The sequence below is a fragment of the Amblyomma maculatum genome, chromosome 1 (genome assembly GCF_055883805.1).
Source record: "Amblyomma maculatum isolate TAMU_Amacu chromosome 1, ASM5588380v1, whole genome shotgun sequence".
Taxonomy (NCBI): Eukaryota; Metazoa; Arthropoda; class Arachnida; order Ixodida; family Ixodidae; genus Amblyomma; species Amblyomma maculatum.
The window spans coordinates 193,754,680-193,772,691 of record NC_139344.1 but is presented as its reverse complement, the minus strand read 5'-3'; the positions used below and the strand labels follow the sequence as shown (position 1 = coordinate 193,772,691).

At 43.7% G+C, this 18,012-nt stretch overlaps 1 protein-coding gene across 1 annotated transcript in view; it reads right to left on the bottom strand.

Moving 5' to 3' along the window:
- LOC146205293 (dopamine receptor 2-like) overlaps positions 1-17,011 on the bottom strand; it is a 295,046-nt gene extending 278,035 nt beyond the window's left edge. Inside the window, exon 1 of the mRNA XM_084589954.1 lies at positions 16,569-17,011. The gene's annotated coding sequence lies outside the window, so the exon portion shown is untranslated. The remainder of the gene's footprint in view (positions 1-16,568) is intronic.
- Positions 17,012-18,012: the final 1,001 nt, after the last annotated feature.

Genomic DNA, 18,012 nt, shown 5'->3' with positions numbered 1-18,012 from the left:
CAATTCTCCCCACTAGACCACGTGCACAGACGCCTATGCAAAGTTGTTGCCTGGGGAACCTGCACTAGACTGGGGACATGGCTGCCGTCGGCGCGGTACCAGTTTGTTGTGGGCGGTGGCAACGGCTCGAAGAAGTGGACTTTTACTCCATAGCAAGATTGAAAGCACTTGCGATCGACGAAGCTGGCTTATAATACTCCTATGCGATAGCAATCTGTTTTATTCTGCACCAGTATTCTTCAGAATAACAAAAGAACACGCGGTTCTGATGCTCAAACTGGAATAAGTTATGATGTAAGAAAACCGACTACATTCCTGCACCGAAGGAACAGCCTTCAACTCTATAGAATTGATTCTTCGCTAGCAAGCTTGCCATAAAAAAGCAGTGTCGCTAACTTCATTGTTTCGCCGTCGCTGAGCGGCAAAAAATAAAAATCACCTTGAAACTTTAATTTGCATCACAGATGAAGAGCGTAAGGCTTTCGTGTGCACTGTAAATCGGATCTGTTTTATTTTGGGGGCAATAATTAGTGTTACATTTAATACAAAAGGATAATTTCAAAAGTTAGCAATTCCTCGACAAATATTGGCAACGAATGCTCGCAGCAGCCGCTGAATTCACTTACAGCAATATCATTGTAACTAACAAATCTGATCTTGCATACACTCCTAACTGCATTTTGTTTTTTTGAAAGGAGAGACCTACGCTCGTAGACTCCGCATTCGTCGAGGCCTATGTTTTTATTTGCCGGTCTATTCAAGGGCGATAGACGCCAACAACCTTGCTGCAACCACAAGGCAGCTTTGCCGCCAGACTACTTGAAGAAACCTGAATCGACCAGGCGTAGTTCTGCCGCCGGAGACAAGAACGTGCGAGTCTTTTTAGGCGTGCAGTGCTAGCCGGTCATTAAGGTGAATCGTCGCGGTAAACAGCGCACGCAATTAGCGTGGAATTAATTGGCTCCACGTACTATTAAGGTACATCATGCGCCAGCCTCCCAAATCTCAGCTGAAGGACTTAGGTCTTTCGATTCGGCACAATCATGACGTTTTTCTGATACAAAGTTCGAAGAAAGCCTTTCGGATGATGCGTTCGCCAACATGAAACTTCAAGCTTAGTAATCACAAGGGGCCTTCGTGTATTCTATGTAGGCATTTTAAATCTTCGCGTTGTGCAAGTTTTAAAACAGCTGACTGGCGTATTGGAAGACCTATTGGGTGCATAGAAGTATTTATGTGCGTAGTTTACGCGAATGTGTTTTGTGCGGTTTATTTTCTTGAGTCCGGGGTAATTATTGAGCACGTGGATTAAGAGCTACGATAGCTCGGGAGCTTTAAAAAAACGCAAGTGCACATATGTTTCCAATTGTTTACGAAGCCGAATGGTAGTCAAGGAGCAGAAAATAGTTCAACCTTGCCGAACTTACTATCCTTTGATTTTGCGGCGCACACGTTTCGCCGGCCTTCCTTGGGTAGTGCAATGACACATTGATCAGCTACTAGAATCCACACCTGCGCATCGCGAATGAAATCACATCAGTAGTTCCTTATCTGCACCAACCGTTATTTCTTATCTTGGCCACCTGTGACGGATAGTACATTTTCTTGATGTCAAAAGAAAGGGTGCAGTTATCAGGTGGTATCGAGATGTACATTACCGCTGCGAAGGGCATTAGAGGTAGTAATAAATGGATAAATAACAAAAACACTTCTATGTTCATTCTTCAGCTTCTCTTTATGCCTTGTCTGAAAGATTTATCCGCGCAAAAGCATATTTTCCCTGCCTGCTCATAGCCCGTTTAGAAGAAATTTCTCCTTTCTCTGTAATAAGAGAAATCTGTTTTATGCTGCGTTTTATGAGTTGGGCGGAAATATCACCTAGACAAGACTTTATAAATAAAAACATCGCAAGACCTCCGTAAAGGTCTTGAGAAAGCCATTGCAGACGCTGGCGATCACAAGTTAAGCTTGGCGCATAAGGACCTAGCGCTGGTATTCGCAGGATTTTTATGATGGTCGCAGGTAATAGTTTACTCATAGATTTATGCTTAATAATTCAACGACGAGAATGTGTCGGGGCTTTGAGTTTATTGGCTCCGTGCTGCTTCTTGATGATGACGATGAATTTAGTTTAATGCAGCGCGGACATCGGGATCCAAACAGCGCCAAACGCAATGTAAAATACCAGTTCAGGTCAATTCTGTGCTGCTTCTTGATTGTGACACCTTTATGGTCACGAGAATGAATGTTTATAAACACAATCTCTTTTATACTGTTCTGCCTGGTGCAAACTCAGGTTAAGACACGTGTTTCGTGATGATCTTGATTGTGATGGATTGGCTTCGGAAGTGAAGGGCTGTGAGGCGATGTTGCCGATGGATAGCTTGCGCTTCATGAAGTTGGTTGGTTGGTTGGTTTGTTTGTAGGGTTTAACGTCCCAAAGCAACTCAGGCTATGAGAGACGCCGTAGTGGAGGACTCCGGAAATTTCGACCACCTGGGGTTCTTTAACGTGCACTGACATCGCACAGCACACGGGCGCCTTGCTTTTCGCCTCCATCGAAAAGCTGCCGCCGAGGCCGGGATTCGATCCCGCGTCCTTGGGAACAGTAGTCGAGCGCCGTAACCACTGCGCCACCCCAGCGGGGGCTTCATGAAGTCGGCGCTGAAGTCCACAGAGGGGAAATGCGGCGAAACGCGATCAGATTTGTTGAGGGGAGACGAACTTCCATATGGTTTTCTAAGATGCGTTTGGAGGGGCGTAGTGTTGCAAATGTATGGCCTACCCGGAAGACGAAGAAGGCTGTGCGAGGCGCGAGGCTTCAGTCGCGTGCACATGGTGTTGACTTGACCTCTGTCGCACCATGTATATTACGCCAAAACTAGGAACCCCGCCATTAATATGTAGTGCTGCAGAATGTCAAAGTATTGCGTACGCGAAATCGCTTGTAAAAACATCAGTAATCTGAAATACCCTTAATCATGAAGCTACGCACAAACACACGCCAGCATAGGACTACAGAACACGCTTCAGTTTCAGTTCTAGTGATGAGTCTTCCAAAACACTCTTGAGTCTGAATCTATGCTTCATAGCCTCGGCGTTCTCGTGATAGCATTTTAAAGAAAACTTGGGTCGTTGTCCTTGGCCGTAATTAGGATTGAAACGAATTTTAATCTTGACCACATTAATCCAGTCACGCTTGCGGTAGAAATTGCGAGAAAAAAAAACAACTTAAGATAAAAAGAGTGTCCTCTCTGCTGCTGCTATACGTTATATTTTCACGCTACTTGTACCATGCTCGAAAATTGTTTCCTTCGCACCCCCACAGGTGTACCTTGTAAGTCTTATCTATAAAAGGAAGACGATGGCTGTCTTGTCGCTTGGACGTCCACGTTTTCTCACGTGTATGGGCGGAATATTCTGCGAACATGGATAACTTAAGATCGGACGTGGGATTCAGTTATGCTTAACAAAAATGCGTATACCATATGTTCTCGCAATTAGTCCTTTAGTTATAGAACTTAAACGCCGAAGAAGCAAGAGGCACTGAAAAAAAGAAAAGAAAAAGGGAGCTAAGCAGGGCGCAATACTAGGCAAACATTGCCACCCCGGGCGAGCAAATTTTTAGTGATAAAACACTGCAGGGAAGAAAAAAGCCAAGTTTATAGGAAACGAAGGCAACACAAATTGGAATAAAAAAGGCGGCAGGGACTTGGCAATTAGTATGCACCTTCTTTTTCGCTTCATGGCATCAGCTAAATCTGTAAAGTGCAGAAACGAATCGACGTCATTGGTCGAGTAAGGACTACCATGCAAATGATGTTTTCCTCGAACTGTGCCACGAATCTTCGCTCCAGAAGGCGCGGTTTGTTTCTTTGTTTCCAAGGGAGCCCTGCGCAAGAAACAACTGGCGTTTTCTTTCGAACAAGCAGCATTTTATACTTCCTTTAATAATCTGAGCTGTGTTCATTTCCGGACTGGTCTTGACAGGTACTTTTTTAAGAAAGAGCACGGCGAATTCATTTTCTGAAAGAAAATTTGCAGGAACACGTGATCGCCGAGTCCAATGCTGAAATCAAAAGGCAGTAAATAAGAATCAAAATCGTCGTTATCCATTTTGAACGGTGCAGCAGCTACCCCAAGCTTGTATGCTTGGTCGGTATTCTGCACCTTAAGAGCCTGTATGCTGTTCGTTCACGCACATAGGTAACATCATTTGCAGGAAACAATATGCGTACGCTGTAGAGTTATACATAGAAGGTCGCATGAAGTTAGTAACAGGAACCCCTTAATCTCATATATGCAAAATAGAGAGGAAGGTAATAAAGATCAGGAATGCAGGTGATTGTCACCCCTACCGTCCGTCATCGGCCTTGAGTCCTCTGAAAAATTAACATTTAGAAATTTTCGTTTGCTTAGTCTATCGCCAGCCGCAGGCACCCTGCCCCAGAAAGCGTTCCGACTTCACCGCTCTAGCGTAGCGCAAGTCGTCCTTGAGAAACCTTGCTTTGCATTACCATCTATAGCTCTCTGACATACAGCGCTGTTAAGGATAATTCTAATTTTACTGCCTGCATATGCGGATCTCTTCCACATACGTTAAACTAAACTAACTCTGAGTCTCCGGTCAGGAATACCTCCTCCGTAATTCTCAATCCCTCCCCCCTCCCCCCCCTCCCCCCCATTTTGAGCTTCTCCATTAAACCAGCAGTATGTATGCTTTATACACATCCGTAACGAATGTTGACGGAAGATGACTCTGCCGAACAAGTTTTATATCTGCGTATTCAAGGCGAGTATTGCTTGAGATATAAGAGTGGGCCGAGGAATTGGCAAAAGTGACAATTAGGATGTATTTCTATAATAATGCGCTAAAATACGGAACTGCCATGAACGTTTTTGCTAAATTTGCCTTCTCTTTCATACACGTTTGACCGTCGTTGTACTTTCCTTGAAGGACATCTGGTAGTTGTTAGTCAGAACCAGGAATTTCGTGCGAAATGCGAACAATAAATTCCTATTTTTCTGCTGCCCCCGTATTGCTCAGTCAATTCAGGGCGTCACAGCTTCGCCCAGATAGCTGCATTCTACTTCAATAGTTCCAGTATTCCTCTTTATCTGTTCTGTATGCCCCCGTATCTGTTCTGAAGATTTATTCCTCCAGAATAGTGCAAACACTATTTCAATTTCCTTCACACCACTACACTGAAGCCTGTATACTTGTACTTCTCTTGTTTACTACACATTTGTACTACCTCAGTGACGGTTGTTGTGACCAGGATCAAACGTTCGCACCAATCTTATTCCAGCTGCGTTCGCTTTCGATTCTTTCTGCGGTTCCCCATGAAGTGCTCTTCAGCTGTGGTTTTTGTACATCGAGGCTGGTGCGGGAAATGAGTGGGAATTACAAAATTGAACCCAATGCAACAAAGCTTTGAAAACCTCTGGCCACGATTTCGTTCCTGCCCGCTTTTATATACCACTTACCTTGATTCTTCTCCGCTCTTAACATTTGTAATGACCGTCCACTGCTCGCAGGGTTCTTTTTAGTCACGTCTTCGCGAGCTATTTGGAACGCGTAAGTTTATTCGTTTTCCCGAATTCTTAATATTTGTGTGCTTTTTTCAAATGGTTTTCGGCAGGGTTTTTTTTTTTTTTTCTCTAAATTTTATTCGCTTTTTTGCTTCGAAACGATCACACTTTTTGTCGGCGCTCCAAGATCTCGACACTGCGCGCTACGAGTCCGCCTGGTTCGTCCCAATGTCCCTTTTGTGCTCAGCCAGCTTCGCCGAGCGCAGGTTCTGTTTAGACCAGCCAGAAATATTCCCCAAAACAACGCAAGGTACAACACACGGACACACAGGAGAAAAAGACAGGAGACGGCTCTGTTTTCGCCTGTGTGTCCGTGTGTTGTACCTTGGCCTGTTTTTGAGAATGCATTACCAACTATAGCCCGGCATCTTGCACTTGACAAAAAAAAAAAATATCTTTGATTTCATGCTGACTAGTAGTTATTGAAAAGAGGGGCGCTTCGTGTGTTAACCTGTGGAAATAAACAGTGGGCGCTGCAATCGGGCGGCCGAGGTTTGCCCCGGCCGACTCTCGATAACGGCAGAATAACGCCCGTTGCATTCAGATGCAAAACGCCCATGCGTCTCTGAAATGTAGCGGGAACACTGAAATTTTGCCCGGTAAAGGAGCAGAGCGCATTTCTGGCTACCATTATGATGACTTTCTCGATATCGACTGCAGTGTGGCCCCTTGTGCGGCCGTCAATACGCAAGCTGAGGTCATTACCCATTCTTGACACTGTTTATCTGTGAAACGATTTTTTTGGTGCCCAATATATGGACTAGTGGGGAAATCGTTATGCTCGCAGTATCTTCGGCCGGCATGGGCCACACGACCTATTTCTACGCACCCGGAAGCACTCTAGTCAATGGAACTACAACGACGCATGCACGGTCAATACGGCATCCGTCTTTTTTGCCCAACAACGATGGCCGATGTCTTTGACGGTCGCAATTCGACGGCCAGTAATCGCCATCTGCGGCCCGAAGCTAGCAGACGAGCGCAAGCGCGCATGGTTGCTTTTGGGGTTCCCTCCGTACAGTCGACGTTGGTTGAGCATCCGGAACGACATGCACCTATAGGGGGAAATTCTGTCATCGGTCAGTCTAACCTAGGGTGTAGACCTTTTCTCTCTCTTTTTTTTCTTTTTTTTTGCAAGGAAAGCTATGAATATCGGCAGAATGACTGCACGAGTTCTTTTCTTAGTTGGGCTTCCAATGTTGAGAGTCTAAATCGAAATATCGCCGACGGCTTTTGTAGGCAATTAGGAGAATGCTTACTTTGGTACTTTTAGATGTCTTAGTTCAGAAACGACAATTTCGGCTATGAATTGATTTCTAAAATATGAACTTCCGGTCTAAATAAAAATACCTATGTCATAAAGTTCATATGATGTCTGCTGCTATTCGCGCTTGCTTCCTGCTGGAGAGCGGGGTGGCCTTACGTCAGCCATGATTACGGAAGTGCTATTCATCGCAGGATGTTTATGACACGCACTACTTTCGTAGACACGTCTTTTTTTGCTCTCCTTATTTAGAGCGCAGAAAACACTTCAGTAGCGGAGTTATTGTTGCAAAAGCACGTCATTTGTGGCTTCTTCAAACGTCTTTTAACTTGCTCATTGCAAAACCTGCGTAACTGCACCAGCTAAAAAGTGGGTAGACAAAGTTTACCACTTCAATTGAGGTCGGAAGAACTTATTAAATAATTCATTTTACCGGTAACATTGTTTCCCTAGTGAATCGTAGAGACGCGCAGCATTTTTTGAAAACATCGCATGCATACCGTCCACAGGAGCGCTCATTCTGACGGTACAGCATATTCACATTACCAGGACAGCCAGGCATTTCGCGCTTACGGTCCCAAGCTCGCCATTGCGCTTCACCGGCAGTAGTACGCTCGCCTTATAAGGTTGCTAATAGCACAGTCATTTTTAAATATCCCGGGAACGTGCGCAGTCTTTGCGTTATTTTACTTCCACGCAACTAAACTGTTTATGAGGATAGACAGCACTGCTTCGTCTCGTTTTTATGCGCCCCCTTCAAAACACGTTTTCTGCCCTTGGAGTTGCAGAAGCACAACTGTTGTAGCAGCGCTTCCACTCTGCCACCGCTCACGACGGGCTGCAGACGGCATTTCATTTTCGATTTCACCTTCGAGCTTGTAAGGTGCATACAACGAAAAAAAAAAAAAAAAACGCGGGAGAAAGCATTGCCTTCACTTCCCGTCGCTGTACGCACAACGTTTTGCGCAGGGACTCCTGTCGGCAGCAGCAAAGTCTGGTAGCGCCCCGCATCGCCATCTGCCCAAATGCGACTGGCAGCGTGACGCTGGCGACGCGTTTTGAGGTCGTCACCGAAACGGGCGCGTAATGTTTGTCGCATTCACGGACGCTACGTTTCGTCGTGTGATTTTCCGAGAGGTCATCGTCGAGCACGTCATTGCAGTGAGCTCTCAGCAGCACCTCAAAAACGTGAAGAAACGTGAAGGACTGTTGCACGAGGACTGGCAGGGAACTTCTTTACACAAGGCAGTTATAGACACCTTAATAGCGTACCTTTAAATGACACCTACGGCATTTCACAATCAGCTTTTTTTTTTTTTTTTTTTTTTTTTCTGTACTGCCTAGCTGCCATCCCGTAAAGCGTTGCGCTCAGTCGTGCGAAAAGGCAGCTTAAATCAGGATTTATAACGGTCCCTTCTCCGTGAAAGAGAGCGGAAGAAATCTTGTTGTGGATATCACACTCTTTAAAAATTAGATAAATGGAAAAGCATTTCCCTATTAGGGATGGATCAGTACCACTTCCGGGATTCATATAGATTCCGACACCACAGGTTCTTTTAAGTTCAATAAAGTAACCATAGCCTAGTGTTTTAACAGTTCACATCTATTTGAAAGCGGTCGCCGTGACTGAAACGAGAATTTGCAGACCTGTACCAGAAAAGCACCATGGCCGCAGTGCCAGACTCGTATCATTTTGTTAAATTTCTTTTTAACTGAAGGACGTAGTAGTGACTGCCGGACGGTAATTATTGATTGCATTTTACACTGCGGAAAACTGCCACAGCGTGACTAGCTAATATGGCTTTTTATAACAATACATTAAAGGGAAACTTGCTCTAAGTTCCTAATATTGTCTGTTACTGTAGGGAACGGTCCCAAGCAAGAGTAAAAATAGGCTCAACAGCTGCTCAAGAAAGTTCTGTCAAAGAAATTTGCGAAAGCAAAATTTGCATCTTCAGTTAGCTGGTAGCATTAAAAGAGAGAGAAAGATATATATATATATATATATATATATATATATATATATATATATATATATATATATATATATATATATATATATATAGAGAGAGAGAGAGAGAGAGAGAGAGAGAGGTGAATTTATATAATCGAAGATTTCCGAAGCCACAGTTGATGTCGTGGATAGTGGCGGCACAAGCAGAAAGGTTCAAGGCTCATTATCTGGACGTTTAGCTTTGGGGATTTTGTCCACCTGCTATGAACTGTACAACGTAGGCCCCATTCCTTGCTGCCCAATAAGCACGATGTTTTTATTCATTTACGTATAAGATAAACTCAAGTACTTTCACGCCGAGGATTCTACTCTGCCTTTTATTTTTCTCGCAAAAGTATGTATTTAGCTGAATAAAACAGCAAAGAAGATGCCGAGATATAAACTGGCTGTCCATCGTTGTGAGATATAAACTCGCTCTCCACCCATGTGTCGCGATGGCCTATGTTGAATGTGTGCCATAGACTCCAAAACCACAAACACGCACACATTTCTGAGGCCACAAAAAAAAATATATATATATACTTGGCAAATAGTGTGTCTAGCGTAGTTTCAATAGAGCTGTGAGGTGAGACCCAGCAAAGATAAAGAAGTCGTGTGTCCCGCGTTCAAGTTTGGCGCTACGTACTTACCTACACGTGCCAGCATCTCGGCATACAAGGCAATTTTTTTTTAGACATTTTTAAACCTGTGTTTTGAAAACACTCAGAGATAGCTCGCGGCAGCTTGCGCAAGTGGGGTTTGCAGCAATGCGGACATCATATGTACGTGATACAGCTTGATGTTGAAAGAATAAATAAGCAAAAATCAACTAATAAATCTCATTATTTTGGATTATTTTGAAATACATTGCCATATTGACGTCTTTTAGCATCTAAATGAAGCCTGGTCTTAAATGTTTCGATATATGATTCAAATTATCGAACATTAAAAAAAATCACACTCGTTGTATTAGATTTTTGCTCTGCATATTATTAAAATGACGTATATCGTATTTCTTATCCATCACATACAGACGCCGTTTGCGTATTTACAATACTGCAAACGTTTGCATGATTTTGGTGGTGTTACCACATGTAATGAAGTCAGTTTATTTTTATGCAATATCAGAAAGTCAACTGCACCGACCACACAGACGTATTTCTCGTGGATTTTAGAATACAAGTATCAAAAGGGTTAAATAACTCAGCCAGTATACTAGTACAGTATTGTAACAAGTAACATTTGTTTCCACTTATCTGTGCTTTCGCACGTCCTGTGCTGACATTATGGAGGTAGAAGGCCTTTCTCTTTCAGCCACTGTTTGTATGAATTCAGCTCTATTCATTTTTGTTTGTTTGATAAAAAAAGGCGCCGTCCTTTTATTGAATTCAATGGAATAGACTTCATTGAACCATGTCGCGAACTTCCAGATGGGGTTAGGAAAGCAAAGGTCTTTCACCGCGACACCTCATTATTCGATTTCTGCTTCAGAGCCAGAAGTGTTTTGGTATCTATCTTTTCCGTTGCGCTGAGAACGACCGTTCTGATATTCTCACTACGCTTCTTTTTGAGGAATAGGCTTCCAAATCATATTGTGTGCATAACCCGCTGCTGACTGCTTAGATGCTGCGTTGTCGCTGCAAATACTTCTTGCTTCTTGAGCCACAAGAAGGTGATGAGAAAGGATGGGAAAAGAAAAGAAAATTCGTGGTTGTCGGCCAGGGGAGCATTTTAAGAGCTTGCTTCGGCGCGTCGACGCTTTCTTGCGTTAATCAGTTATTGATCGCTGTTTCCGGAGCTGGACGAGTTCAGAATTCTATTTTCCCACGGCAAGTACATCAACGCACCTATGCCAGTTCTCAGTCGCTTACCTTCAAGGTAAGTCAAACAGGACTGCACTAGTCCGGACGAAGAATTACTTGGTGGAAACTCAGAAAAGAAATAACAATGTGGGAGATAGATATTAGGTTTTTGTACATGGTTCGCTCATCGATATTCTGCAAAGTAGGAACATGAAAATCAAGATCCTTTAGGACCAATTCCAAATCGCAAGAAAAAAAAAAAAACAGCGAAAAATAGACACCGCCACTAATAAGTACCGCTTCTTCACGTTTTGCCCCCCCCCCCCCCCCCCTCCATATAAAGTAACTATTACTCACCTTCAAAGCCACACACAGGCACGAAAAATGCGTAGAAAAGCTCCACAACTGCTTGGAGAAGAAAAGCGGGACTTCTCGAAAGAAAACCAAAATGAAGCAGGTAATTTCGATGCTAATGACCCCTCTCGAAAGTGCGAGAAAAGCGTACATCCAGAAATCTTCGCTGGGGTTGCGTTCAAAAGACGTCATCAAAGAATGTACGGTTCCTTCTTTTTTCCGAACGGCTTATCCATCAAGTACCCAAGGCATACAACCCACCCTTACAGTGAAGTGTTGAAAGGAATACTTATGCGACGAATGGAGAAATTGTTGTGACTTGGTTTTCCGTCATAGTGGCGTGGGTTGGACGAGTTATTGTGGCTGTTATTTTCCTGATATTGTTTGAGGCAACTAATTTTGCGACACTTCTTAGTTTTACGTGCTGTTTTTAGTAGGTATTTAGACAGCTATGCACCGGTGCGGACAAAAGTACACGGAGCCCGCGATTTGCTTGTAACATTTTTCACGCGTTGCATAATTGACAGTGACAGCCGTGGTATGTGCAGGCTGGTAGTGGCCTTCGGTGCGCTTTCTCTGGGACAATTATTGTTTTCTTATGTCCAATACACAAGGCGTGATGAAATTGGAACCGAAAAGCGTGCTCCGTTTGGCGTGGAGTACGCTGTACAGGCGTGCTCCACGCCTGCACAGCGTGATTTTGTTTCATATTTAGAGATGGTTACTTTAGGATCTGCGAAAGCATTGCTATTACTATTACTACTACTGCTTCTACTACATTACTGATTTTGATGAAAACATGTTCAGTTGTGCTCCATTTTCCAGTGCCTATAGATGATTTGATACCAGGAACCACAATATATCTTTTTCTTTTTTGTTTTTTTTCAGAAACTGCATCTGTTGGTCTTCCAGGTCCCTTTTATGCTATTCTCAACAGTTATCTGAATAAACTTGCACACGTTGTCGGATAGAACTGAAAAAAAAAAAAAAAACATAGTGGGAGGCTGACAGTAAGGGCAGATGTAACCGAGTGGTCAATGCAATAAAATCCGTTTAATTCCTCAACGCGCCGATGACACAGTTCTTCTAGCAAATCACATTTATTGTGAGACAGCGGTTTGTTATAGGAAAATATAAATCATGCGATGCAATGGTTTGCTGAGAACGAAATCTCCTGAATGCGAAGAATACAAAGATAATGTGTCTAAGAAACCGTTTAAAAAAATCACTTGTAGATTAGAGAGCATTTTTTCATGAGCTTATTTCACTCTCATGTTATTGTCAAAACCGATGGAATAGAGAAAATCTTACAAATATTCTGATGTGGCCTTTGACGGCTGCCTATCATGCACGAACGCTTGCCTTACATATGTGCGAAGCATCGAAATGTTTCATGACTACATTTTATTGCGAAATCTTGGGAGCCATTGTCCGCGCAAAAACCAAAAGGTATGAATGCGCTCGCATATAGTGTTCTTAGGTATGACATCACTGTTTTATGATTGGTGTCTTTTACGTTGCCACAACTGTGTGAATACTATCTTGGAAAACATGTTAAACTGCATTGCCTCTAATACCTCTCTGCCATCCGGCGCTAACGTTTTATGAAGTCTCAGTATCCCAAAGTTTAGCTGCTGATTTGTGCAAGCAGTGATTTGTCACCATTTTTGGTATTAAAATTTCTTAGTGCTGAATTCTTCGAGTAGAAACTTGTGGAAATCTACTCGTTATTTTGTACCACGGAGTTTAACGCGGTATGGAAGATAAAAACGCTGCGCTTATGTGCCCGAAATCTTTAATATATTGTCTGATCATTTTATTTTCGTCATGACTTTATTGCGCAAGCTGAACATACACTTGAAAGCTGTGTGTCTGCATGGCCATCATGAAGACGCAAGCGATATTCTTTTGAGACATGATTCCTTTTAGCATAGCCTTTATCTTGGTGAATTGTGTTATAATTTGGCTTTAGTCATTTTTTATCCATTATTTCGCGCTGTTAAAAAATGAATAACCACCAATTCGCCCAGCTTTCTGTTCTTCTTTGGTTTCAGTTGCACTTTGCATCGATTAATTTTTTCAAGTGATCATTTCCAGCTATTTTGCCACTTTACTTTGGTTACCGGGCCCAGCCCCTCAAAGCTCTCATTGGCTTTGACGGGTCCGCCTCTTTGTGAAGCTGTGTTCGATTGTTCTCCAGTAAACATTACTGTATAATTATTAGAACACACAAATCTTATTATAGTTATTATTTTCAAACCTAAAGCAATTGTACATTGAATAATTATGGTTTTGTATTGTCTTTATGGGCCATTGTGTTATGTATCTTTGGTTTCTTCGGAAATTTGGGCCTTGTATTTTTTGTTCTGAAACAGCGTATGATTCAGTGTCACTTTTTAGTCAGTTTTGTGGCTGAGTCTTATTGCTGGTTATCGGGTTTCACGTGACAAGTCACTGTGATATCTTAGGCGAACCTGATTTCTGTAACTTTACTTTCAGATTCGTTAATAAAAATACCACTATTATTATTTTACGTCTGTGAAGTTAACCTGGGTTGATTGTTGAAAAAAGTGGGCATTATGTATGTAATAGAAATAAACTTAGGAGAAGAGTTGAATAAATTTAGTTAGCTTTTATATGTTTGATATAAGGCGACACCGTTCTACAGCGAAACTGAAGGCTACGATAATCGATGGTGAAATCGGTGTTTATATTTTCTTACTTGGCAATGTGGTACGAAAAGTCGAACGTCCAAAGTGTGCATTTTAATCTGGGAAAATTGGCCTCCCGCAGCGCACATTTATAAAATAATGTCATTCACATTTATGACGCACTATAAACAGACGCTTTTTGTGTTTGATGAGGTAGAAGGTAACTTCACTTCCGCTGCGATACCGTAGAGTCGCACCATTTTAGAAACATGCAGTGTGATAAAGCGAACTGAACATGCTTTGAAAATACCGCATTAGTGATGGGCAAAAGTTTTGAACTGCGCTCACCATTGATGCTGATAGCCTTCTTTTACGCGGTGTAATGTTGCCATGTAAATTATAAACAAAAAAAAAAAAACTAGATAATTTAAATCTTTAGTCGTGCAATTATTCCAGTATATCATGAATATAAAGTTCGGTTCCCACCGGTCACTCTCACGCGTCTTTTTAATTCCGTAAACGTTAATAGAAATCATTCTGTGTCGATTTCAAACACTACTGCAGTCAATATATAGATACTGGTGGCAGTACGGAGCATTTAACTGTAAGTGTTTAATAGGTAGAAAACGCCGTAAAATCCTCGGGTGTCCAGAATCATATAATGCATAAGGTTCTATTTAATCTTCACAACCCTCCGCTAGCAGCCAGAGATCGTCAAGGAAAAATACTTTTTCCTTTTTCAAATTGTAACGATTGCGAAGCGAAAAAAAAAATCTGCTATTTTAAAGTATCCAAACGTTATGGCTATTGCACTTCTGTAACACATAGGAGGCCATGGGACTTGCGCGAGTGAACAAACTTTCCTCGCACGCATTATTTCCATTCTTGTTGAACAAGAATGAAAATAATGTTCTAACCTATCCTCTGGAAGCGCTCTAACAGCACCGATGGAAAAATAGGGCATAATTTTTGTACGCTAAAACTTGGCTGTCCCATTAGTAGTCCGCAGTAGCGTCTGCGCTCGAGTAAAATAATTGAACTATTCCTTCGCTTTCGGTGACACAGCGTTGAGCGTCAGCCGACCAGGGCCCCGGGCCGCCAAGCACCGAATCGGAGCGAGGAAAAACAAACGAGGGGCGATCCGAGTGAACCTTCGAAATTGAATTACGTTCAGTCAATAAAGACGAGCGAGAGGCACCATCTTGTGCCTGAAAGCATTTGAACTGCCTAGCAGGTCCCATTCCAGCGAAGTCCTAAACAGTCTGTCTCACTCCGCGGTAACCACTACCCGAAGGATCGCCGTGCACAAAAGTAACCGATGGCCCGTTCCGAAATATCGGTCTCGAAGGAAAACAAGTTTGGAGGCAGCTATACGTGCTCCCTGGGCGAAGTTAGGCGCGACCTTTTTCTCGGGGGGCGCGCTCCTTGACACCCAATCGACGTGCCTAGCTGTGAGGACGCGCGCTGGCCTGCGAGGGCCCTCTTCTGCGGCAACCTTGACGTGCTTGGCTTCACAGGCGTCACGCGCAAAGGTGGCGTCGTAATTAGGGCCGCAATTAAGAGAGGCAGCTTGCTCGCACGAATCAGAGACGTCTTTACTCTGCACGCAGCACACGAGCGGCGAGTTCATTGGTTTTAACTGTCGTGTACTACGGTCACAACCACCTTCGCCCCCTTCTTTTTCTCTCCGTTTCGCGTCACCTAATGAGTTCGACAGTCTTGCAGGTCAGCACTTAGGCATGCATCAATCGCTCGCGTATAAAGAATGCCCGCTGAGGCTTCGCCGCTCCTCTTTGCTCCTGTCTTGTTTTGCTTTGTCGTCACTTCACGCCGCGCCAACTTGTGCGCGCGACTCATGTGTGTCACGCCAGGGTAGAGTAAGGCTGCCACCGAGTGAAATGGCGTCGAGCTTTCTCGGAGGCATGCGGTGTTTATTTTTCTCCGCTTATTTCCAATGCCGAATTGGAGCATGCGCAGTAGGTACGCCGTCTTTTGCCGCAAGATGACCCGGCGGCAGGATTATAAAAGTACCTGCCAGTTGCGTTTTATCGCCATGTAAAATATCTACCAGAAGCCTAGGATCCTTTAAAGTTGCAAGGATATGGCCCCATAGCTAGATTCAAGTCAAATGTTAGTTTTCAGTAGTAAGCCTAATTAAACTTGTTTCATGAGTACTCGCAATGTGAAGAACACGTATTAGCAAAGAGCCAACGATCAACTCCTTTTTTTTTTTTTTTTCTCTGGGATGTCATTCCTGCCGTGATCGTACTTTCCGCCACCTCTGGAAATAATATCATGAAGAATGCGAAGAAATGTTCTCGACGCCTTCAGCATGACACATAATGGTATCTGCAGCGCATTTCAGGAACTCTATTCCCTTCTTGCTTTTTTTTTTTAATCGGAAAGTTTGCGACATAGACTCTTGAACATGCTCTGAAAAATACCAAGGCAAACTCCAGCCACCATAACAACGCGCGGTTCGAGGAGCACGCATGTATAATCTTCAGCATCGCAGTTCGAGCAGGCAGGCGGCATTGTGCTGGCAAGTTATCTGACGCGGAAAACAGTCAACATGAAGCGGCCTTCTTCTCATAAAGCCCAAAGTCTCGGTACTAGTTCGTTTCATAGCGGGACTTTCAGCTTTAGTGAGGCGAGGCAATATTTTAATATCGACCTACGTGAATACGATGTATAAGGTGGCACTAAGCAGCATGGGATATTTTTTTCGTAACCTTGTTTCTTGGACGTCACTAGGCTTCCTCGAAGGCGTAACACGATACTGCGAAAATCCCAGCAGGAGAAAAGGCAACGAAACGAAAACTACGAAAACTACTGAGCTTGCCGGTCTGTATTCTCTTTATCTGTAAAACACGCCACATGCAGAACGGAAGTAAAAATAAAATGTAGCTTACCTTGATTGCGGGTGGCACGTTGCGCACTTGCCGCCGCCGCTTTCCAGGTTTGCCTTGTTAGATTCGATAGAAGACGGGGTGCAGATAAAAAAAAGGAAAAGAAACAGGGAACGCCCGGAGCGGGATGTAGGGAAACGAAAAGTTTTTGAAAGGAGAAGAAGTGGAGAGAGAGTGAGAGGGGAAGGATAAAAAGGTCGGAAAACTGGCCCCTACAAGTGTTCGCCTTCTCCGATCTTCAATGACAACGTCCACCGCTCACTGCCACTTCTACAGAGACCGCCCAGACGTAGTGTGAACTCGCTTTAGGCCGTGGGTCTGGACGATATACGCAGAAAAGTTTCTTGCGCGGTGTCGCGCTCCGAGGGAGAGGAACGGGGGGTGCGCCTATTGATTGCGGCTGAGAGTTGGGACGGCGCGCAGGGACCGACCGATCAGGCCGAGCATTCGAGCGGCGATGACGGGACCCCGTCGCCCCTGCACCACCGCTTCACGGCGCGATCGCTCCCGCAGTCAGCGCCCTCCCGGGGCGACCGACGCAGCCTGGTCGCACAGCGCTGCCGCGTACGCGAGCACGCGCGGCTTTTTTTTCTTCTTCTTCTTTGTTTTGTTTTCTATTGTTTTAGCACCGCGCCACGGGTACGGTAGCATCTTACCTGCGGTGAGGGGCGGGACCAAAGGCTCTACGAAGTAAGAACGTGATTATCCCTTAATCAAAGGTGGTGCACATTGCAAGCAGAACATGTGTTCTTGACCTTAGGAAAGCTAGCGTGTAAATTTTGTTACTCCTTTGAACACGACGACATTCAATTTCTTTTTTTCCATTGTAGCAAGGTGCAAGTATAGATAAGCACTGGTATTTGAATACTTGAAAGGTGGAGCGAACACTGGTATGGCGCTGATGTGCTTGCCCCAGTGTCCAGTTTCTGATGCACTATGGCAAAAAACTGTACGGGACAATACGATCAAACGTAAATGCGAAACTTGAAACTGAGAAACGTGATTATGCGAAATGCTTTCACGTTTACAGTCGTTCATGCCTCGTATTGCATATTATTGTGTATTTCTGTGCATATTTTATTAAATTGTCTACACTCATAAAGCAAATCCAAATTTTGGCCTTCAATCTATTTATTACGCTTTAAAGCCTTACGCTCTACACCTGTTGAGTGTCCTGCCTGTACAATCCTGTTGAAACTACGGCGCCTACAACATCAGTTTTACTCTTCCTTTTTTCATTGCCGATAAATGCGGTGAAGAGCTCACGGAGACCCTGCATTTTGCTTTCCCTCATCGGTTTTAGAGAAGGGCTGAGAATAAAACATCCGCAAAACAAGATCCTCGTCCACGTAGAGGTAATTTATTCGTGTCTATATATTACTACGGCAGGCCGGCATCGAATCTCAACTGTAGGAAAAGTGCCCGAGGAATGAGGTAAATTTTTTTC